The 24493-nt window shown below is 39.0% G+C and overlaps 1 protein-coding gene and 1 non-coding gene across 4 annotated transcripts in view; one reads left to right on the top strand and one right to left on the bottom strand.

Annotated features, from left to right (window-relative positions):
- The window catches only part of CTNNA2 (catenin alpha 2), a 1130561-nt gene that overhangs the window by 922465 nt on the left and 183603 nt on the right, over window positions 1-24493 (top strand). The gene's annotated exons all lie outside the window — the stretch shown is intronic.
- LOC128585265 (small Cajal body-specific RNA 20) lies at window positions 5166-5294 on the bottom strand. The gene has a single exon (XR_008379985.1). It is a non-coding gene; the product is annotated as a small Cajal body-specific RNA 20 (non-coding RNA).

Genomic DNA, 24493 nt, shown 5'->3' on the forward strand with positions numbered 1-24493 from the left:
TGACAAGTAAAGCAAGTTTGTTGAAAGTGGTGGCAGCCCATCACTGGCTTTCCTGGTGCTCCAGTTCCTCACTCAGACCATACCAGTCTGCCCCTGGACACCCCACACAGGTATCCAATTGATCTCACTTCCTTTTCCTCTTGTTTTCTGTGCTTCTGACAGGCACTTCCTTTTCATACAGAGTCTGTCTTGGAGATGATACACTGACTTCCTTTGGCTACTTTGCTTTTGTTTCCATAAGGAAGACCACTTAGTCCCTTTGCAAGGGTGCTCAAGCTGTTGTAGGCTGGACAGAAATATAGATGGGCTGGTGTATGTGAGCTTACTGGGCAGCCAGAGACTTAGGGTATTCTCAAAATACTCTGGCAGGTTAGATAAACCTTTGGGGTATTCTGAGACTCAAAATATTTCTTTTACCCCGAGTTTATTCATGAAATTCCCAAACTTCCCAGATATTTAAGAAAATATTAGGGCTCTGAAAACAAGTTATTTCTGAAACTTAAGCTGGTTAATACTCTATGCATAAGTAGGATATGACTTCATTAAGAAGGATAGTTTACTTCTTTATATTTTAAAGTCCATAGAAGAAAAAAAAATGGGTTTGTGCTCATGTCCTCCTGGCAAACTACTGTCAATTTGTAGCCTGCCTTTACTTGGGAATGAATGTAGAAACCGACATATGTTGTCCCTAATCTTGACTGACAGTCATTTAGCCAGCAGACATTTGCATGGTCTTTGGAGAATTATAACACATATTAAGTATGCGTATATCCTGTTCATTTCTTATGCACATACTTCAGTGCTTTTTAGATCTTAACACAAAATGTCCTGAAGAAAAAGAAACTGTAATACTCAAAAAAAAAAAAAAAAAAGGAAAAGAAAAGAATAAGGAATTAAAAAAGAATGTGACTTTAGCCTTAAGTAAAAGCTAGAGTATAAGAGAAGCAGTTAGTAAATTTATCCTTTTACATCCTATAGTGGTGAGCGAAAACTTTCCCCTCCCCCAGAAAGTTTGCTGCATGTTCAACTCACAATTAAGACAGATTAATAAGAGAAAGATTTATTTACTGTGTGCATGTGGAGAATCATAGAGTGATTACTCAATATCCCAGTGAAGTTCAGATATTTTTGTATTTGTCCTTTTGTAGGGGAGGGGAAGATGAAGAGTATAGGTAATTCTGCTTAGGGATACAGTTGCTAGGGAAAATGGTTGCTAGGGAAGATGAATAGATCCCTGAGAGAATGAATGGATGGGGGCAAACAGAGTGACTTGAAGTTAACCTGAGAGACAGGTATTGTATTTATATTAACTTGGGCCAGGTCTGGTTACATTCTTGATCTTTTTCCCTGCAATATACCAAGATAACAGGGAGGGAAAGGGAAATCCATTGTTCTTTTTGGTGGGTCAGACATGTGCAGATAGAGGGCAAGCCTCTTACAAGGGCCTATTAATTTCTAAGAGCCTTTATACCAAGGAGTTATATTTTGGGGTAAAATTTCCTCAACTTCTTTATTCCCCCATCTGGAACTTCCTGAGAAGTTTCACACATTAAAAGCTAAGTCAGTGGTTGTGGAGAGAGAGATCAGGTTAATAGTTAAGAAATAAGAGACCAAGAACATATGATGTTTTACAGTTAAGTTGGTGAACTCATCCAAGAAAATGTGCTACATAACTTATTGCTGAATATCACTATGTTTACCTTTGAAGTACTCCCCCTGGGAAGTATGCACCAATGCCAGCACCTAGTCCATGCTTCAGAGAAATTTTGAAACTCTTTTTCTGGAATTATCATCAGAGCTGTCATTGCACAAGGTCTGACTTCCCACTGTGTACTTACATTGGCAGAACTGTACAAACAACTCAGTAAGCTTTTGTAACTTTGATATATCAGTGTCTTACAGCTGTGTTCATGTCACTGTGTGGTGGTGTCTTGCTGAATGACATTAATTGTTTCATGTTTTTGTGTGCCATATGACAACAGCTCTGATGGTCATTCCAGAAAGCTCCAAAATTTCTTTGAAGGGTGGACTAGGTGCCAATGTCAATGCATAGCTTCCCATGGTGGGTACTTTGAAGGTGACCATAATGGTATTCAGCAATGAGGTATGTAGTACTTTTTCTAGGATAAATTAGTGAACTTAACTGCCAGATTTTGCATATTAGAAAGAGAAGAAATAAACATTAAATAATAGTTCTAAGCACATATCCCCATACACCATTAATCCAGTTACCCCTTCTTGGAAATAGATATTCTTTAATTTAATGGAGAATATTTATCTCATGAAGAAGTTTAGATTGCAGTCTCTACTTTGTGTGGTTTTATATAGAAGCATTTTTTTTTTAATAATAATCATGCAAGTTTCTTGTGGAAGTTTTCAAATACAACAGAGATTAGGCTGTTGCCTTCTAACTGAACTCCCAATACCTGTACGGTGATATTGAATTCTTGTTCTATTACCCTGGAGAAACTCAAAACTGCTTTTTCAATCTCATGAGTTCAAAATGCTGGTAAAAGAGGTCTTAGCCCTAAAAAGAACTTAGAATTCTGATATACCAGTAGGTCTTTTATAATATTGTATCTGGTATAATATTATAAGGATATTGGATCATATCATAAGGATATTTATGAATGAAAAAGCCCAAGTTTGTAATCTGGCTGGCATTTAAGGTGGAGTACCTGGTAACAAAGGATGTCAGATAATTAAGTCAGTAGCATCCTAATCATATAAGTAGGAATCACTTGTATGCTCTACTGCCACACACACAAAAAAAAAAAAAAAAAAAAAAAAAGTGTTAATTTACAGATAGGGTCATATTGGAATCATTCACAGTCTGGAGTTTGCTGTGCAATTTCTTCTTTATTGGCATCCCCACATCTCCAGTTTCCATGTGTCCCTGCCAGTCTGGAACATGATAAGCTGTGAAATATTTCTGGAAGTTATATGGCTTGGTATTATCACTTAAACAAGTAAGTCCAGAATTTTGGTCTGTCCATATTCAATCTTTAATGTTTGACAACTTAACAGTGGGAGTAAGGGGGCTACCCTAATTTGTACAGGACTGGCTTGTGAGCCTTCCATAACATCTAGTTATGTGAAAACAGTTGACATCCCTGAAGGTTAGCATCAGCACTATATAACAGTACAAGAATGCCATCAGTGGAATCAAACCATAGAGTTTGATCACAAAATTGCCCTACCATGTCACTCATAAAAGGTCCTATTTTCAATTCAAAGGGAAAAATTTATTTCCAGTGACTTTAACTGCACCAAAGATAGTTTTTGAGCTTCCACAGAGATTTTTCTGTGTCCACTTGACTCACCAACATGGGAAGCAGCATAGTGTTTCTTCTCTGGTTGTAGAAGCCACATGTTGTCAAACATCCATCTTCCAGACTGGCTCCACCAGGCATTCAAATTGGAAAAAGCAAAATGAGTTCAGGTTCCTTTGTGATCTACATGTCGGTGTTACTGAAAGTTCCGTACTTGTCCCTGCAGTTAAACAAAGAACAATGACAAGCAGTTTGAGGGAAAGGAAAGAGAAGTGTATTAATTTGCCAGCAAATGAGGAAGATGTTAAACTCTTGTCTTAAAGTACCATCATCCTAACTAAGCAGAAATACAGAGATATAAAGTGAGTTTTCAGCTTTGGACCTTTTCTGTTTAACTATAGCGTGTTCACTGAAGACAACCTCATGATCTCTGTTTGGACAATTCCATTGAGCCATCTCCTGTGATACAGAAAATCAAAAGAACAATCCCTTGCCCCTTTGATTACTGGCCTCAAGTGGGAATGTAGGTTTTAATTCCCTCCAAGAGTGAGGGGCTTTTAAAGAGAGAGCTTATAAAACATTTTTGCTGTTTTATGGGGCTTTACCTCTTTACATACTCTCCATTGCCAATTTTGCTCTTTCATAAATGTGGGAGGAGGGGCAACATGTCATTTAATTGTGGTGATGTTTTAGATGAACAATTTATACTTATATGGTAGCACCTGGTGGCTCAAGGAGTAGGGCGCCTGCCCCATATACTGGGAGTGGTGGATTCAAGCCTGGCCCCAGCCAAAACTGTAAAAAAAATAAAAAATAAAAAAAAATAATTATACTTATTTATGCCATTGCCAAAGTTTTGACAGGGGGTTTTCAAAAATAAAAAATGCTACAGATTGCCAGGTTTAAAAAAGGGCATAAGCGACAACTATAACCGTAAGTCCCAACCATGCATTTTCTCCTAAAATCCAGTTTTAACAAAAATCCCTGGCAAGTCAGTTTAGCAAGAACCCTCAACCCATAATATCTGATCATCTTCAAATTCTGATGAGGTTTCCCATCTCCCACCATCCCCCTGGTAATGTCTGGTCACCCTGGCTTGTTCTCTGCAAGAATCTTATTAGGCTGGAGTCCCCTTTGCTCTTGTTGTTACATCTTAGTGATTTTTTTTAATCTACTGACATCCCTTGACTTGGCTGTAAATTTCCACTGCCAGTTGTGTTGGAGTTGAACTCTGTCTCTTTCCTCCTCTACGAAATCCAATGCCATGGTTCCTATATTTTTTGTGATGGTCCTGTAAAAAGCCAGCTCCTACTATGCTATAGCAAGTATCACTAAATACATTTTCTCTTTAACAATATACGTGAAATTAGTTTTGCTTCTACATTCAGTGGTACAATAAATGTCCTCATATTATTATTTTCATGTACTGATGCTTTTAGGTTGGTAGGGTTCAGAACTTAATGATAGATAAATGAATAGATAGATAGATAGATAGATAGATAGATAGATAGATAGATAGACAGATAAATATCTCTTCCAAACTAGAGTATGAGTCACTGTAAAAGATCAGCCTCACTGCTTTGTGGCTTCACTTCAGGCAGATATTGCTCCTGGGCTTGGATCCAAGTGATGCCAACTTTATCTATAGGTAATCCTCTTTCAGAAGAATGTATTTTCCACCTTTGTGGATAATCAAAGATACATGCCCCCGAGTTCCTACAGCAGTTTCAGAAGAGGACCTCCAGCAGTGAGAGTTGTCAGCAAGGACAGGTTGGGTAGACTTTGTGCTTAGCCTCCCTGGGGCTCTACTTTGCAAGAACATTATTCATCATGCAATAAAATGTTTGATGATGTTTTTATTATTGTTTAAAAGTCAGTTAACATTTTTTTTCTAAATGATTGAGATACAAAAACAAGGCTGCCTGGCTTGTGGCAGTCCTGACAATGGTTTTCTGGGGCTTATCTTGGCTCCATAATTGACTGAAGAGAAAAATGCCCTCAGTTAAATTATTCTGACTTGCAACTCACATACCATGCCTTAGAAGTCTGACAAATGAACACTGTTAATTGAGCACATGCTACATGCTAGGCACTTTAAAAAATAAGATCTTATTACGTATGAAAACAAACCTGGGAAATGGGAATCAGCACAAGATAATTTTTGTTGTTATTGAGAAAAGTAATCTCAAGCTGGCAAAATTACTTTTCTAAGCCTGTATATGCTAATATGTGGCCAAGCTAAGGCTTGAACTCAGAACTCTGTGGCTTCTAATTCATTTTTCTTGAAACATTATACTACTTAATATTGGGGGACTTGAAAGTAGCAAATGGAGTCTCTATGTCAGCTGTAATGATTGAGTTGATATTAATAGGTATTGATATAGTTCAATTATTTTTTTAAGCCTCTATTTTTTGAGTTATGTCTATTATAGGCAACATTATTTACTCATTCAGTTTTTGAGAATAATCATGACTGTATTAAACATTTTGTTTTTCAATTTATGCGGATTTCATCTAGGTACGTTTTCTGTTGCATTCTCTGATTTTTCTCCCCTTTCCTTTTTCTTTCTTTCTTTCTTTTTTTTTTTTTTTTGATGAATATAGAGCTGCTGGGTTATCAATTCTCAGCCAAAAGGATCACTATTAATCTTGAGAGCAGTTTTCCTGGTCGAAGTCACCTAGACACAAGTGGCAAGCATCCAGGAATTAGAGAATACACATTTTCCGGATTTTATGCTCAACGGCATCTCTTCTATATTCATTTTCCTTTCTCATCATGGATCTCCAGTTCTACCTTTTTATGCATTCTCCACCCTACCCTCTCTGCCCTGGCTTCCCTTTCATCTTGTGTAGCTTATTTTCTAGAGAAGTATTTGACCTCTGCTCTGAAATCATTATTCTATTTTTCTTTTCCACTTAGATGGCACACTAATTATTCCAAATTCTATGGCTGCTGCTCCAGACCCTCTCAGGCTTCTCATCTTTTACCCAGCTCCCTACAAGCTGGCAGTGTAGTATCATGATGCTCAGTTGACTGTTTATGCCTCTATCTCTGACCTTTTTCCCCGAACCTTTTCATAGTGCTGTTTGCTAAGCACTCTCTGACAAATCTCCTGCTCCATTTATTATCTCTCCTATGGTCCCCTTAACCATTGCTTTTATGTTCTGTTCCTTTAAGTCCATATTTTCTTCACTTCTTTATTCAGTAACACAGACATCTGAGCAGAGATAAATAAAAATAAAAATAACCCATTTAACAGTCACCAGCACCAGGTCCTTTGTTTGTTATTGTAGTGCTTTGTGGATTTTGAGGCATTGTCAGTAATTTTCCCAGTAATTTAAATGCCTAGATTAGTTGAGATAGGAGTTGTATATCTCCTTTATGGGTTAACAGAGTATAAGGAGGGAGCCATTAGGCTTAGGTTTAATCTTATTTCTTTTTTTCTCATGGAAAAACAACTTTTATATGGAGTTAGAAGGACTGAGTTACTTAGACTTTCAGGGTTTTTCATGTTGAGAGGGCTTCCATGATCAACAGTTCCCACAGATGGAAGAGGAATGGACTCTGATTCCACTCTGTGAAGTCTGTGATGAAGCGTTTCTAGCATGGTATTAAATTTGCTTACATTAATAGTCTAGTAAAGTAGGTCTTCATATTCCAATTTTACCAAGTTGAGAAAGAGGCATGAAAATAAACATTTATCCAATATGTATTTTCTAGGCACTTCACCTAAAGAACAAATGACTTGCCCCAAGGCACACTGCTATAGGGGGTGGAGCTAGAATTCCCTGTGTGTTCCACTGCCTCAAAGTGCCAATGGCCACTAAGTAGCCTGTGGACTCAATGGGGAGGGAGGAATAGGTTCAGGGATCGAGCCCTACTCTCCCATTTCCTCTCTGCCTCCTCATTCTTACCCACCACCCCCTACAGCTGCACTTCATAATTCTGTGAATCTCCTTCAAATCTTCTCATCGTCCTCAGGCGAAAGTTTAATTCTTGCTCTGTCCTTGCCCTGGCATCATTGTCTTCTCTGTATTGGCTTCACTCATCTCTGTAGTCTTCTCAGATTCTTGCTGATCTTATCCCAACAGCTCTTCAACATAGTGGGGCTCCAAGTATGTGCTTAGGCAATGATATAAGTTCTAAAGAATTTCTGGGTTCTTGAGCTTTTTGTCACGGCACCAGGTTTTCCATGAAGTATCAGATGTTGGGTTAAGATTGATTGGAATGGACAAATTTGAGCTGAGGTCAGGTGTTTAAAAAAAAAAAAATCTCTTTTTCTAGGAGTTTCTCTATTGCCCTGAGGCTGAATCTTTTTTGTGCTTCAGTTTTCTCATAGTTAAAGGGAACAAGCAGATCTGGACTTCAAAATAAGGAGAATGAGCAAATCTAGGAGGCTCTGTCCCAGTAGTGTCTGTACTGGTGGCTGAAATGCCAACAGTAGCGAGAGTTTTGCCTTATCCTTTTTTCCTCTCCTACTTGAATGCCTCCTCCACACTGGCACATCTACCCTGGAGGAATGCCCCTTACTCCTGTATCACCTTGGTATAACATCTTCTTTATGTAACAAACGCATAGTGCTTCCTACGTTCCAGATCCTGCTTTAAGGCCTTTACAAATATTACTTCGTTTAACTACATGAGGAAGGTGCTAGTACAAATCTCATATCAAAGATGAAGAAACAGAGAATTTAACTAACTTAGCCATTATTCAACTGACCAGGAAGTGGCAGAGCTGGTGTTGGCGCTCAAGCATTCTGGGTCCAGAGTCTTTGTCCTTAGCTATTGTGTTTTTTTTTTTTCTCCTTAGATCCATAACATGGACTCTCATAAATACTCATTTCACTGCATTTTATTTGTCAAAAGGTCTCCTCTCCTGGGATGACAGCTACTCAAAAGTAGGGCTTTGGAGTTATTCATACTCTCTGGAAGGGAAGCTTGCTATGACCTGTTCACTGTTAACCCTGGTCCTTACCATCAAGGGGGCTCTCAGTAAGCACGGGTTGGAGGAATTAATCCAGTGACACACAAAATAATGCCCTATGTTTGTTAAAGAAATACATGTATTTTGTGGATGAGGGGTATAGTTTTAACGCATATGCATTCTCAATACCTAGAATTATAAATTATAGTAATATTCATTGCATTGTTCCTATTTAATGACTAGGTAGTGAATGTTTATGGCTATACTTTTCCTCCCACCATTTCAGCAATTATAGAACCATTACAGATGGAGTGCTGGGTGATAAAGACATAAATTATTACAGACCTGAAAAATCTGTTACATGTTATCAGGAACCGTTATCTCCTTAAGTACCTTGAAAGGCTTAAAGAAGGCTGACAGAGAGGATTGTCCACTTCCTGCAGACTTTCTCAAAGCCTTTAGAATGGCTAATACTTTTAGAAGTCAAAAGAGCCCAAGAAGAAGGCCAATTCTGGGGAAAAAAAAAAAAATTCACTTTTCCCACACTTTATTCCTCTTTTTTTTTTTTCCTAACTTGTTCTTTATTTCTTTTAAATAGGGTATTAGAAAAGATGTTAAACTAAAGAATTTCACTTTTATAATTTAATTTTCATTTTATGATCCACTTAGAATGAGCAGTCCATTTATTTGTTTAATAAGCCCGAGCTTTCACTAATGTTTTCCTGAATTTTATATTCTGTTTCAATATAGTGTGATGATTTTTATTTTTTTTTTAAGCTACAAATGAAGTAAGCATCCTCTCATATGAAATAATAATGTGACTCACGTAGCTGGTGATGTCGTGTGGTGTTTTAATCATTGGTACGTGGGGCCACAAGTTAACTCCAGCTCCCCTACTTCTATTTGAGTTTTTCTTTTTTTTTCTTTTTGTTGCTCTACATGCCTTTTTTCTCCAGAAATAGAATAAGAAAGCAGCTTCTTATGTGTTCTTCCTCTGTATCTTATATTGTCATTGCCACATTTCTGTTGCAATATTGATTTGGAAAACTCATCGGCATTCCAGCATATAAAGTAATGGAAATCTGAATCCTGCTGGGGGGAGTTATTTAGTCTTTACTGAGATGATTTACAGAGAGCTTTATACCCAAATAAAATGCTCAGAGAAAAAGGGAGATGTTCTGAAGCAAAATCATGCCTATTTCATAAACAGCACCCAGAATACAGAGATTATGTGACAGCAGTTTTTCATTTCCTTCCTTTATTTTATGAATGAGTGATGCTAAGGACATATATAAATGTGCACCTTATATGGGTTCAGGACAGTTACCAAGGACGTTCCTGGTATAAATCTGGCATACCAGGCATACCTTCTTTAACCTACCAAATAATTTAGAACATACTAGAAAATAATAGGGGAACCTCTTAATTAAAAAAAAGAAATGGTGTGCACAACATTTTTGCAGAAAGAAGAAACCATTTTCAAAGTAAGCATTTTTTTTTATTTGTTTTATCCATATAGTTTTTTTTCAGAGAATCTTACTTTGACTTGCGATGCTCAGATGGTCAGCTACAGATGGAAAAAGTGCCCTTGATTAATATATGAGAAGTGCTCCCAGTTCCCATAGCATTTGTCAGTGAGTTCAGCTAGGATGTTATTTCTATTTGATGCTATCTTGCTTAGGTTCCAGCAGGATTTCCATTAAAGGACTCAGTGAAAATAAGGTTATACATTTGGGGTTCCCTAAAGAAGGGCATATTTTAGATAAGAAGAAGAAGGCTTCACTCGGTATAATGGATATTTTGCATCATTCTCTTCTTACTAAATATTTTGCAAATATCTCTTGAGTAAGTGATTTTCATGGGCTGCATCAGTTACATGCAAGCTACATATAATTATATCCTCAAGCCAATTGGTAAGAGAAACACAAGGTGTCATAAAACATTTGTTTAGCCGTGGAGTTTTACCTGTGACCAGGCCTGTCATACTCACTCATTACCTTGCAATGCTTTCAAATGCCCTAACATGAAAAATCTTACACAGTGGTTCTCAACCTTCCTAATGCTGTGGCCCTTGAATACAGTTCCTACTGAACATGACCCACAGGTTGAGAACCACTGATCTTACATAAAGGAAGACATAAAAAGGCTCAAAGAGGTTATACTTGTAAGTCCCACATTAAGAAAGTGGTAGAAGTACGATTCATACTTAGCTAGGCTTAATATTCCATTCACTTCCCTACAAAGTATCTTCATTCTTCATACTCAAAGACATAACAAAATTAAAAAAGAAAATTTAAATAAAGGAATAAAAGAAAAGAAAAAAAAATGTGTGCCAAAACTGGCGAAAAATCAAGTAAGGTCTGTAGGCCACTTGGTGACATTGCGCCCATGTCAATTTGCTGCTTTTAATAATGTACTGCTTCGTTATTTTTTGATTTTTTTTAATTTTATTTTATTGTTTAAATCATAGCTGTGTACATTAATGCGATCATGGGACACCATACACTGATTTTATAGACCATTTGACGTATTTTCATCACACTGGTTAACATAGCCTTCCTGGCATTTTCTTAGTTATTGTGTTAAGACATTTATATTCTACATTTACTAAGTTTCACATGTACTCTTGTAAGATGCACCGTAGGTGTAATCCCACCAATCACCCTCCCTTCCCCCCTCCTCCCCCCTCCCTCCCTTCCCTCTCCCCATTCCCCATATTCTTAGGTTATAACTGGGTTATAGCTTTCATATGAAAGCCATAAATTAGTTTCATAGTAGAGTACATTGGATACTTTTTCTTCCATTCTTGAGATACTTTACTAAGAAGAATGTGTTCCAGCTTCATCCATGTAAACATGAAAGAGGTAAAGTCTCCATCTTTCTTTAAGGCTGAATAATATTCCATGGTGTACATATACCACAATTTATTAATCCATTCGTGGATCAATGGGCACTTGGGCTTTTTCCATGACTTAGCAATTATGAATTGGGCTGCAATAAACATTCTGGTAGACTCTCACTGGATTAAATATTTAAACTTAAGACATGAAACTATAAAAATACTAGAAGAGAGTGCAGGGAAAACTCTTGAAGAAATTGGTCTGGGCAAATATTTTATGAGGAGGACCCCCTGGGCAATTGAAGCAGCTTGAAAAATATACTACTTGGACCTGATCAAACTAAAAAGCTTCTGCACAGCCAAGAACACAGTAAGTAAAGCAAGCAGACAGCCCTCAGAATGGGAGAAGATATTTGCGGGTTATGTCTCTGACAAAGGTTTAATAACCAGAATCCACAGAGAACTCAAACGTACAAGCAAGAAAAGAACAAGTGATCTCATCCCATGCTGGGCAAGGGACTTGAAGAGAAATTTCTCTGAAGAAGACAGGTGCATGGCCTACAGACATATGAAAAAATGCTCATCATCCTTAATCATCAGAGAAATGCAAATCAAAACTACTTTGAGATACCATCTAACTCCAGTAAGATTAGCCCATATCACAAAATTCCAAGACCAGAGACATTGGCGTGGATGTGGAGAAAAGGGAACACGTCTACACTGCTGGTGGGAATGCAAATTAATTCATTCCTTTTGGAAAGATGTTTGGAGAACACTTAGAGATCTACAAATAGATCTGCCATTCAATCCTATAATTCCTCTACTAGGTATATACCCAGAAGACCAAAAATCACATTATAACAAAGATATTTGTTTTGTTATTTTTTGTTATGAGTCACTACTAGGGGAGCTGAGTGATAGGTACAGGAAAATTCAATTTAGTATATTTGCAACTTCTATGAGTCTATAATTAGCTTAAAATATACATTTTAACACTTCCTTTTAATGGTCTAGGACCACTCCTGAAATCTATTGTTTCTAAGAAATCAAGAATTTCCTGACACCTAAGTTAACACTACAATTCAATGCTGACTTGTCTATTTTTTTTTTCTTTAAACAAACTGTTACAATCTGAATGTTTATGTCATCCCAAATTCATGTTAAAACCTAAACCTCAAGGCAATAGTATTGGTGATGGGGGCTTTAGGAGGTGATTGAGCCCTGAGAGTGGGTTTCTCATGAATGGGACTGGTGCCCTATGGAAGGGGCCCAGTGGCCCTTGGCCCCTCTGCATCTGGAGGATGCTGCAGAAGTGAGCCTGCACCACAAAGTGAATCTGCCAGCCTCTTGCACTTGGACTTCCCACTCTTCAGAATTGGGAGAAATACATTTCTGTTGTTTATAAATCACCAGTGTGTCGTACTTATAGCAACCTGTCAAAGTAAGTTACATCCTAGATTATATTTAATCAAATATATGTTGAATTTCCCATGCAAGGATTCACATGCTTTCTAACCATTATTCCATTGCTGCCAGTGTCCGTGGCATTCCTTGTATAAGGAATCGTTAGAAGAGCCTGTGTTTTATTCTTTTGAATATTCTTTGTAGATACATATTTATATTTTGGAGACAAGTTTGGCTTTTGAAAAAACCAAGAGTCATCTAGGGCAAAGTCTTCGGAAAATAACTAAATGGAATTCAGTGTTCACAGTATGCTAAAACTTGGACCCTGTTCGAAAACAAACCAATAGCAACAAAACTCATGTTAAATGCAATGTTCTTTATACTTGTAGACATGGACATTGCCTTCAGTAACTGTAAGCTCGTAACACAAGCTATGGAGATGGATTGCTCCATCATGTGCTATTTTTAAGACTAGAACCCATCTTTGTAGACTATGAGTTCAATATCACTTTGAGATGATGAGTAACAAGTGCTTAGCACAGAGCCTGATCAGTATTAAGTGGTAAGTGAAAAATTAGCAGCTTTACTCATGATGGAGAATTATGATGATTATGATGATGAATTTTTCCCATAGACATATGCCTTCTTTTTTTCTTAGTCTTTATTATCCAAAAAAAAAAAAAAACAGGGATTAAACAAAATGAAAGCTGAATTTTTCATCTCCGACATTCAGTAACTTGCATTCTCAAGGGGGTATCAGGGGGCAGGTCAAAACATGAAGGGTGCAGATGAGACCAGGTAGATTTGCTGTTTCCATAGTGTGACATGATGACAGACTGACTGAGAGGAGTCTTACAGTGGCACGGGGTTAGGTTCTCTCCTTCAATCTGAAATACTTCAAAGAAAATTCTTTCCCTTTTTTTTTTTCTTTAGGCTTTGGGGTTTCGATCATTTTGCTAACATCTTGAGACTGCTCTGACATCTATTCTGTCTTAGAAACATTGTGGAAAAAAATATCAAGGAGTTCATTATGTGCCTGAACAGCAGAACCTCCAAGTAATTGATAATTGTTTGATAAATAGACTTGTGTCTCTCAGTGTGACTGATGGAAAGTCATGTTTATGGCAGGTCAGAGACTGCTGAATATCATTTGCTTGAAAGATAGACAGACTTTTCCAGCTGGAAAAAAAGTCAGCTCAGATATTAGAGAGTTCACTGCATTTGGTTGGCAGTATCTGACACTAATCCGCCAGTTGAAAAAATATCGTCTGGAAACAGCAGCTTCTGGAGAGTTGACACCAGAACTTTCCTGGTGAACACTGAAAGACTGATGAGCCCCAAACTAATAGGAATTTGGCTTCTAGGTGCCTCTGAGATTGCCTACGGGGGCATCAGAAGAACAAGCACAAGTGGTTTGGGGAGAAGATGAGGGGAAGGTTATTAATTTGCTGGCAAATGAGGAGGATGGAGACTCTCTTCTTAAAAGTGCCATTGTCCTAGCTATATGCAGAAATACAGAGCTTATGGTGAAGGGGTTTTCAGCTTCAGAATTTTGCTGTTTAACTATGGTTGATGGTTCTGATCCTGGGAAGACAAAGTCCTGACCTCTGCCTGCCAAGACAATTCCATTGAGCAACGTCCTGTGGTACAAAGAACAAAGGGCACTCCCTGCCCCTCTGATCACTCATCTCAGGCATAGACACAGACTTTTAACTCCCAAAGGTAGGTGGTGGTGGAAGAGATAAGACATAAAACACTATGCTCTTTTCCAGGCCGTTATCTCTGTTACATACGTTTATTACAGAGTCAGTGTTTGTCTGTTGGATGTGGGTCATGAGTATAAACATGCTCGTACATCAATGGGGTGTAAGTCTATGCCAGGGGCAGGTGTCTGGTAGTGAGCAAGGGGCCTGTGACGCTGGTTGGTGAGGAGCCTCTCAGCCAAAGGGGCATCATCCTCTCATTCACTTCTTTGCCTAGCTCAGTGTCTTATTTTTGGCTCCAAAATATTTTTTCATCATGTCCTTGACAGCGGCCATGTCAGCATACCTTCAAAAGATACTGCTTGTCAGAAAGAGGTGACAGTAATATGTCTCAGAGACATGGACAAGACTGGCTCTTCTCCTGAACTCTGTGACTGGGAGGACTCTGCTCCAGCACTCCCCACCCACAGGCAGAAACCAGCCACTGCGTGCATGGGAACATGTCCATCCAAAACCCACACCCCTTGCCACTGAGACTACCCAGAAATCCTTGCCAAATAGCCCAGACCAGATTTCAGGGCCTTTTGGGACCTCTTTCCTTTAGTTTCTCTTAAGGGCAGGTGGAGCTTCTAGTGAGCACATCACTGGCAAAATGTTTGGCCAAGAGCAGCTGTTGGGAAGTGATTAGAGGTACCCTCATATTAAGCATGACAAAGCTAGGTATAGACAGGGGAGAGAAGGGCCAGACCAGGATTTGGGGCCCAGGCCAGCTGTCCCCTACCTTCTTCACTTTCTGGCACAGAATTTCCAGGAGTCAGAGAAGTTCAAATGTGAAGTCCAAATTTGAAGTCTTGTTCCAAGTCCCAAAAATCTTCTAAGTAGGCCTGGGGAAAACTTCAGTACCTGCTGCTGCCAGCTCCCCTCCTGCCCATGTTATAGCTAACAGTGCTAGCTAGTGAGCACATCGCTGGCAATTATACTTGCTAATTAGGCTAAGGGACATCGTTCATTCACTGGACAGTCATTGAGTACTTACTCTGTGCCAGGTTCTGTGTCAGACACCAGACACAGATGTGCTCCCTACCTCAGGAAATCCAGGGACAGAGAAAATATATAAGATACAGAAGGCAGCAAACTAATAATCACTTCCTAATTATGATACAGTCTTGAAACAAACATACCAGGTACAGAAACAAAGAAAAGAGGGGAGAGGGATTAGTTTGAGATGAGCTATTCAAGATGGATCTCCCTGAGCAGAATCCTGAATGGGGAGCCAGAGCCAGCCTTGCAAGATCAGACTAGAGAGAAGATTCCAGCCCAGGAGATGACAACAGGAAGGCCGTGGGATTGGAGAGAACTGGGAGTGATGTGCAGAGCCGGATCACAAAGGGCCTTGCAAACAGGCTTAATGGACAGCAGGAAGCATGGAGGTCTTAAGAGTAATATTTTAAAAATATTCTTAAGATATCATCGTGATATCCATGTGAAAATGTATACAACAATAGAAGCAGGAGGACTAATTAGGACGGTCTTTGTCAGAATTGAAGGAAGAGATGGTGGTGAATGTTCTTATCCGTGACTTAGGTGACTTAGCCGGGTGCTTCCGCACCAAGACACCTTACTTCCCCTGAGGTCGAGCTTGCTAAATCTGAAAGGCTGGACCCTTACCTCTGTGAGGAAGAGCTCTCCTCCTTTGTTTCTTCCTTTATTTATTCATCTTACACATAGTTATTAAGCATGGTGCATATCCTACGCCCCACATAAAGAGCTGGGAATCCAGAGGTGAAGAAAACTATCCACACTTATCAGAATACCTGGAGAGACTAGGTCTGTTTAGAGGCAGGGTCCAGTGGAGAGGGGTTGAGCAAGAAGCCAAGACAGGCCAGTAATCCCTGTGGACAGTGGTATCAGAATTAAGGCTTGTCTGTTTTGTGGTCTAGCTCATGGATATGATCAAGTGAGGTGACTTCATAGTAGCCATGTATTGCACTGCTGGACTGGGAGGGATTTTAAAGTGTTGGTTGTTTATTCACTTTGATCTTCTTTAATGAATGGATAAGAAAAGGGAGGTAGGTTGAGAGTAGAGCTTTTGTTTTGTTTTGTTTGTTTTTTGTGTTTTTTGGCAGGGAAGTTCTCCTCAAGTTTATTAAAAAATGTATAAAGGTGGTTGGGTGGTGCCTGTGTCTCAGTGAGTAGGGCGCCAGCCCCATATGCCAAGGGTGGTGGGTTCAAACCCAGCCCCGGCCAAACTGCAACAACAACAACAAAAAAATAGCCGGGCAGTGTGGCGGGCACCTGTAGTCCCAGCTACTCGGGAGGCTGAGGCAAGGGAATTGCGTAAGCCCAAGAGTTAGAGGTCGCTGTGAGCCGTGTGATGCCACGGCACTCTACCGAGGGCGGTACAGTGAGACTCTGTCTCTACAAAAAAAAAAAAATGTATAAAGGTGGTTGGAAAATATCTAGAATGGGAAATTTTGAGTGAAGAGCCTGTAAGTTTTGAAGGCATCTGGTTTGGGGGAAGGCAAATGAAAGGAGGGGGCCATGGGCATCTAGGGATGGAGTTGTGATCATCCTGCCGGCTGCTGTGGTACCAAAAGTGCTGCACTTCCAAGACCTCATTGTTCTCACCATGGGTGATGGGGACTAGGTAGCTCTTACAGTCAAATGGCCTGAAGCAATTCTAATAGGAAGAGGAAATTCCTACCCCCTTGTGCTAGAACCAGGGAATCAACCTCTGTAAGCTCACTACTCAATTCCCTGAAAGAAAGATGATTTTCAACAGCTTTAGTTTAGGTTTTGAAATAAAGTTTGGGTCCATTAGATACCAGACTTTTATGTCCATTCATGGGGGTGGATTCCCACACCTCCTGGAAGAGGAAGGAACTGCGGCTGGGAGCATAGAAGGGAACTTGTTCTTGATTTAAGGGGGTTGGAGGTAGAGCTGAGGCAGTTCCAGCAAGAGTAAGCCAGAATGAAACAAAGATTGTAGACCAAGGGGAAAGATGATTGGCCAACACATTATCTTACTGGAACCCAGGGATTATCACTGTTTTTTGTGCTTTTGTTTATTTGTTTTCTTTCTTTCTTTTTCTTTTCTCTTTTTTTTTTTTTTTTTTTTTGCAGTTTTTGGCTGGGGCTGGGTTTGAACCCGCCACCTCCAGCATATGGGGCTGGAGCCCTATTCCTTTGAGCCACAGGCGCCACCCTATTTGTTTTCTTTCAATGAATAAGCCTTCAGTTATTGCCACTGCACATGGTATCAAGCAAGAAGGGGATGAGGTCTGACTCACCCAATCCCATCTTCCTATTCAGTGCATCCGGTATAATCTGGGAAGCACTTCCTGCACCTGCTCCTCTGCTGGACCCCTTAATGGCATCCCATAGCCACCAGCAGAGCAACACACACAACTTCTGCTTGTGCTTTACATAGACAAGATCTAACAACTTAATACTTGGGAACAACTAAAGGCAGGAAGCAGCTCAGTCCTTACTCAAAAGCTGGAGAAGGCCCGTGCTGCTGAGTGTGGGGCATACATGGTGCATGGACGATAAAGACCCAGATTCCTCAGGCCTCACACTCCTCAGCTGTCATTCCAAGTGATGGGAGCAGAGCAGAAAAAGCCAGAGGTCAGGTTTTAGTGTCCCCAGCTGCTGGCACATTGCTGGGCATGTCCCCCAACAGAATACACAGTAAAAGCTAATATTTGTAAGGAAAAAAATATGTATGGAAGGATGTTCTCTAAAATGTTGATTGTATTTGATGCTTAAATAGTGGATGGTTTCTAGTTTCTCCTTCATCTTTACCTGTATGTTCTAATTTTCCTACAATGAAGATATGTGGCCTTCACAGAATGTTTTAAAATGTGAGCACTCAAGGAGTTCATGATGAGTTAAAAGTGTGGACATTTTGAAGAGGTTATAAATACCATATGCATAGGAACACACCTCACAAGCGAAAGCTTATTTAGCTTTACTTTACAAAGGATATAGCTTTATAGGGATAAATGATTATATTTTGGGTGGTATGTGTGGGGAGGTTATTTTTCCACATTTAGGAGATGAAATCAGTTCTGAGGTATCAAGGTGAGAAAAAAAGTCCGAGAAAAAGGAACAGCTTTAAAAACAAAACAAAGCAAAAAAAATCAAGGAGATAGTATCAGGACTAAAGAGCTTTTGATATAAAATGTGTTAGACAATTGTTTCTGAAAATCAAGGCCACGCTCAGGCATGCCCACCGTTATTCAGCAGTCAGTTCACTCACTAAACCTTCTCAGTGTCCATTTTGGGGCACTGAAACCAGAAAGATGTTCAAAGCTGGGCATGGGTACTTGCAACTCCTAAATGATCCAAAGTATTTCTAGCCAAGAGGTCTGGTGCGGAGTGAAGGTGTTTTCATTTTTCAAGTATGGAAACCCCTGGCTGCTGTTCACGGATGTGGGTTGAAGTTGTTGTTTTTGCATAGTTTCTAGCCATCATAGACTTTTATAAAATCTGAGTCAACATTAAAAACCAAGAGTTTATATATAAATGTTTGAATCCATTTCTTCTCATTAAAAACTGGGTATTCTTTACCACCTGGGCTCTCATGACTGCCCAGCCACACTCCGCTCCAATGCGGGCCCAGTGGCCCCTGTGCTGATCAATTTTCTGCGGTCTCAATGCCTCCCTCCTACCTCCCGAAACTGAGGCCAACGGTGATTGCCATTTACCATACAGTAGTTGTCGTTTTTTTTTTTTTTTGTAGAGACAGAGTTTCACTTTATTGCCCTCGGTACAGTGCCGTGGCGTCACACAGCTCACAGCAACCTCCAACTCCTGGGCTTAAGCGATTCTCCTGCCTCAGCCTCCCGAGTAGCTGGGACTACAGGCGCCCACCACAATGCCCAGCTATTTTTTTGTTGTTGTTGTTGCAGTTTGGCCGGGGCTGGGTTTGAACCCGCCACCCTCGGCATATGGGGCCGGCGCCCGGCTCACTGAGCCACAGGCGCCACCCATAGTTGTCGTTTTTTAATGGTAGAGGCCTTTTTTCTTTATCTGTGCTTCTATCAAAAGTCAAAAAAAAAAAAAAACGTAAATTTGAGCTTATTTTTTAAATTCAGATTAATATGAGGGTACAAACTATTAGGTTATATAATTTATGCATATAAGGTTAAAGTCCAAATTGTAGCTGTGTCCTGCGCCCAGGGAGTATGGTATATATCTATGCATTGTACCTGTTGTGTGAGAATCTACTGACCCCCTTCTCTACTCCCCCTTCTTGAATGTAATTGAGTTTTTCACGGTATGGGTCTGTGATTGTTAATCTCCTCCTTTGAAATCGGTATTGAGTACATGAGATGCTTCCTTTTTCAATCTCGTAATACTTTGCTTAGGAGAATGTTCTCTAAATCCATCCAGGTTGTTACAAAAGATGCAAAATCTCCATCTTTGTATGGCTGAATAGTATTCCATGGTGTGCATAGACCACAGTTTATTAATCCTTTCATGTGTTGATATATACTTGAGCATTTGAGTTTTTGACACCAGCCCAAAGGCTTAAGATCTTCATGGCCTAGAGTGCTGTCAAAGAGGACCTTACAGAGAGAATGACAGTGAGAGTTCCACATCCAAAGCACACTTCCTTGTTTGAGGGTCTACACCTTCCATATCCCATCCCACCACCAAGACAACAACAAAACCAGAGGTGAAAAATTTCAGGCTTGGAAGGCATGAAGTAAAGTTTAGAACTTCCTACTCACTCTGATCTAGCTTATACTATCACTGCCTACATTTTTCTATATGAATTGAAAAATTTCTGTCTAATGTTCACTGTAAAAATAGTATAATGCAAAGTTCTTATCTACACAATGACTGAATGCCAAACCAAAGGGCCTTTCCTGATGCTTTATATTGAAATTTCACAAGGACTCGTGAGTCCCTGTTATTAGGGTAAATATCAATAGAAAACAGGCTGATTAGATAGCTACTTGGAAGTGTTGACAGGAAATTAAATTTGCTGAACAGGAGTAAAGCCATGGTAGAATTTTTGTATATTAAGGACAAAAGCAAGGAAATTGAATATTGAGATATTTGTAGCATTCTTTCCTGGTGATGGAGAATTGAAGAGCACACACTTTGCCATTTATCAGAAGGTCAAACCCATGATGACTTAACAAGATATTCATTCCTAACATCAAAAAAATTATCTCACAGGTCCAGATCTCAGAAATACAGGAGCCAAAGCAAGTGAGGTGTCTCTGAGTTGGATATTTTTTTGCACCATGTTGATTTTTTTTTTTGTTTGCCATTTTTAGAGTTTATGCTGTACAGTTTTATATAGTGTGAAGTCGCTATGGCATACTGGCACCCTTTTCTAAGCAAATATGATAAATGTTTTCTCAAGTAAATTAACGATCTTATTCACACATTTTTTGGTGTTAATAATAAATACATGTGCCAATAAATGGAATGGCCAACAGTATCCCTCCAATGGAAAGTGTAAATTGAATTGTATCATTGCATTTTGAGTTAACAAGGATTGGAGTATATCAGGTATTTTGTGTCTCATTTTTCTTTTCTTTCATTTTTGAGAGCAATGTCTGTTGATCCATATAATATGTATGTGCCAGTAGCTATAGATTTAATAAAGAAGTAAAGAGTTCATGCAAAAAGAGAGTTCATAAAGACTTTTTAACTTATTAAGAAACAAGTATTAGTTTCCCATTTATTCATTTATTTATTTATTTTTCATAAGAAAAATAACTGCAAATTGGAGGCAAAGTGAGGGAATGTAAAAACCTCCAGAGGAGGCCATCAGGAAATGAACTGTTCTGCCACCAAACACACATGAAACCTTGCAAAGTGAAGGTGGGAGGGCAGATGTCCTTGGAATCATTTCAGGCTCTGCCATTCTTTGACATGATGACTTCATTCACATATGGATTTGCAGAGCTCCCGTCATGTAAAATAATAATCTGTTAAATAATTCACTAACAGTCCAACTGTCCTGGAGAGGTCTCAAACTGCCAGCCTGTTGATTGTACATATAACATCTGTTGAATCAATGCGTATGGTCCACAGAATAATTTCCCCTACGTGATAAGAGGGAAAGCAAAAACAGAAATTGTTGCAAATAGTTAAACACTTAAGAGATTCTAATACACACACACACATACACACACACACACATATACATGTATTTTATGCTTATCTTTAAAAATTCAGTTATGACACTTGGGGTTATGTGACTATAGACAAGAGCAATACACCTAAGAGTAAGGCAGAGATGGATTTGTCCTTGGAGTGCATGAAAGGTGTGCCCTTGTCAAGGTCCACTCAGTCAACAGCCCTCCTGATAGGGAGGACATGTCATTTGTCGCCTGTCTCTTCATTTACATGACTTGCCTTGAAAGAACAGAGCTAAAATGCCATTTGTGAGATGGGTGCCTATGTCTTTCAATTGGCTAAACTCATAACCACGTTATGTCTGATTCACTGCCCCCCGCCTCCCCCACCAAGGAGACAAAATCAAATGTAGAGACAGCTGGGAGGATAGGTTGGAAGTGTTTTGACACTTGGGGACACTCTCATGTTCATGTTAGTTGGAATACATCTAGTCAAAAATGTATCTCCTACAGTCTTTAAGACCCAGATCTTGGGTGAGTGTTATATACTTATCTTTCTCAACTTACTTCTCTAGGTAAAAAGGTAGAAAAATGATTCACAGCACTGGTTCTAGGGAACTGGGCTTTGATTAGGGATTTGAAAATCCATCAATCCCAAGAAAACAAAAAGTCAAAGAAGTAATTTGGCATCAAGAAGTAAAAAGACTATTTCCTCCAGGCAATTGTTTAATACCTAAATTATTTATGTGTATTGAGGGGTTTAAGAATTATTAAATGTACTTTTCCCCTTGGCTCAGTCCTTTATATTTCTTCCATTTATAAGAAGTGAAACCCAGTTAGATGCCTACCAGGCAGGCAGGCAGGCCGACCTGCACTTGAGTGTTGACAGAACTGCAAGGCTCTCCCCTTTCTCTTATCATCTGGCCTCAGATACAGTCTCTTCTGTAATAGAGTGAACATCATGGAATGAAAACCACTACATGCCCTCCAAAACCGAAATTCATCTAATTACATGTTATTCACCTGCTTAGTTTCAGAGGGTGGACTTGTGATTTGTGTTTGTTCATGAAGAAAATTATTTGATAGCAGTGGCCTGATAGGATTCATAAAAGAAAGATGATTATCTGTTAATTTTGGAGTAAAGAGGCTTTTTAACACTAGGCATCAAATAAGCAAGAAGCATAATTTCTCATACACACATACACACATAGTTTCTTTGTTTTGATAGAATAATTACTATTTAGAGCATTCCAGACTGGCCTTGCAAACGAGGCTGGAGCTGATAGATGTCAGTCTCAGAAGTGATATCTGTAGTCTCAGACTAGGACTGTGTTGATGTCAGGAATAGAACATGTTTGTATCTACGTGTGTGTACACGTGCAGGTACACACACAGGACCTTACTGTGTAGGAGGAAAACAGGCTTTGAAAAATTAATACTTGTTTTTGATTGTGATCATTTTAAGTAGTATTAGTAATGGTAAATAAAAATTGATTGCTGTCTAGTCTGCCCCTAGTAAATAGAAATGAGTTTAATTTGGGAATTTTTTTTTTACTCACATATTTTCTCTTTTTGACCATTATTAGGATCCATTTTATGGTAACTACTATTAGAATGCCTTAAACAGTGGTTTTCAATTAGAAATTTTAATCCTCTGGACCATTTGAGATGTGTTTATTTGGTACAGATGTCAGTGGAAGGAAGGAGATGCTGCTGGTGTCTACCGGGTAGAGGCCAAGGGTGCTGCTACCAATCCTGCAAGGCACAGGACAGCCTCCCACCAGGAATAATCATATGGCCTAAAATGCCAGTAATTTCAAGGTTGGCAAACCTTGCAGGGAATAGGTAAAGGATTAAGATGCTTAGTATGGGGGAGAGAAGACAAAGGAGGGACCTAATGGGTACTTGAGTTTCTGGGGCCTTCTGTGGGTAAGGTGGTTAGACTTACCCTGCTTATTCCTGCAAGCACTTAAGATGAATGGGTAGAAAGTATAAAGAGGCAGATATGGAAAAAAGCTTTCTAACAGATGTCCACACAGCTGGAATGTACTGCCCCAAGAAGTGCTGAATTATTCACCTGTAAACAGCTAAAACATTACTCAGACTGTCACTAGAAAGGGGCGTCCATTATTGAATTATTATGTAAAAATGACGTATTGAAAACAGTTTTATCCCAGATATTGTACTAGGGATCAGAGTCTGGGTTGCTAAGGTTATTTAAAAAATCTGAGCTTCCTGCAAAAGTTAAACAATTCTACTCTTTTTGCTAAATTTGCAGAAAGCTTTGTTTCATATACAGAATTATACATATATGTAGATAGCATTTAAGAAAGTATCTAGACCTATTTCAACCAACTATTTACTTTTGTGGTTTTAGAAGTAGATGTAACATTTTCACATACCTTGCCTTATATAACTGCCTGGATTAGCGACCTCCAAACTTAGTTGTATACCCAACCAGGAAAATTTTTTAATCCTTACCTATGATTTGCATATTCATGTGATTTGTATTTCATTTTTTCACAAATGGAAATTTTAAAAGACTAGAATAAAATTTTAATTCCCACATAGAATTAGACAAATGGCTCTAAATCATTTCTTTTTACCTGCCGAATTGAAGCACCATGTTTTATTTATTATTTATTTATTTATTTATTTATTTTTTATTGTTTCAGGCTAATTGAAGGTACAAAGAATTAGGTTACAATGTTTGGATTTGTAAGATGAAGTCCCTTTTATAATTGTGTACTGGCCCCACGAGCTGTGCCATACACCTAACATTGTGCCCATTAAGTGGGAGCATACCCCTTCTCCTCCCTCCTCCCCTCTTCCTGCTCCCTCTTTCCCCCACCCCCACTTTGAATTGATTTGTGTTTCTCTAATGTGGGTGTATATTAGATCATCTACCGGCTTAAGATTGGAATTGAATATGTTTGATTCTTGCTTCTCCATTCTTGTGATGCTTTACTAAGAAGAATGTGTTCCAAGTCCATCCAGGTTATCTTTTCTAGTGTTTTATTTTTTAAATAGAGTAACAATAATTTAATAAAAAATCCAGATGATTTACTAGTAAATTCTTTTTCAAGACTTGCAAAATATAAACTCCAATTTTTAAAATTATATTTAAAAACATAATATTATTTTCTCAAACTCTTAGGAGAGTTTCTAAATGTTCTCAGTTTCTGCATTTATCCAGTCATGCACAGGAACCGGTAAGGGTGTAGACAGGCCCCAGTGTTCAGGTCATG

The sequence above is a fragment of the Nycticebus coucang genome, chromosome 4, assembly GCF_027406575.1.
Source record: "Nycticebus coucang isolate mNycCou1 chromosome 4, mNycCou1.pri, whole genome shotgun sequence".
NCBI lineage: Eukaryota > Metazoa > Chordata > Mammalia > Primates > Lorisidae > Nycticebus > Nycticebus coucang.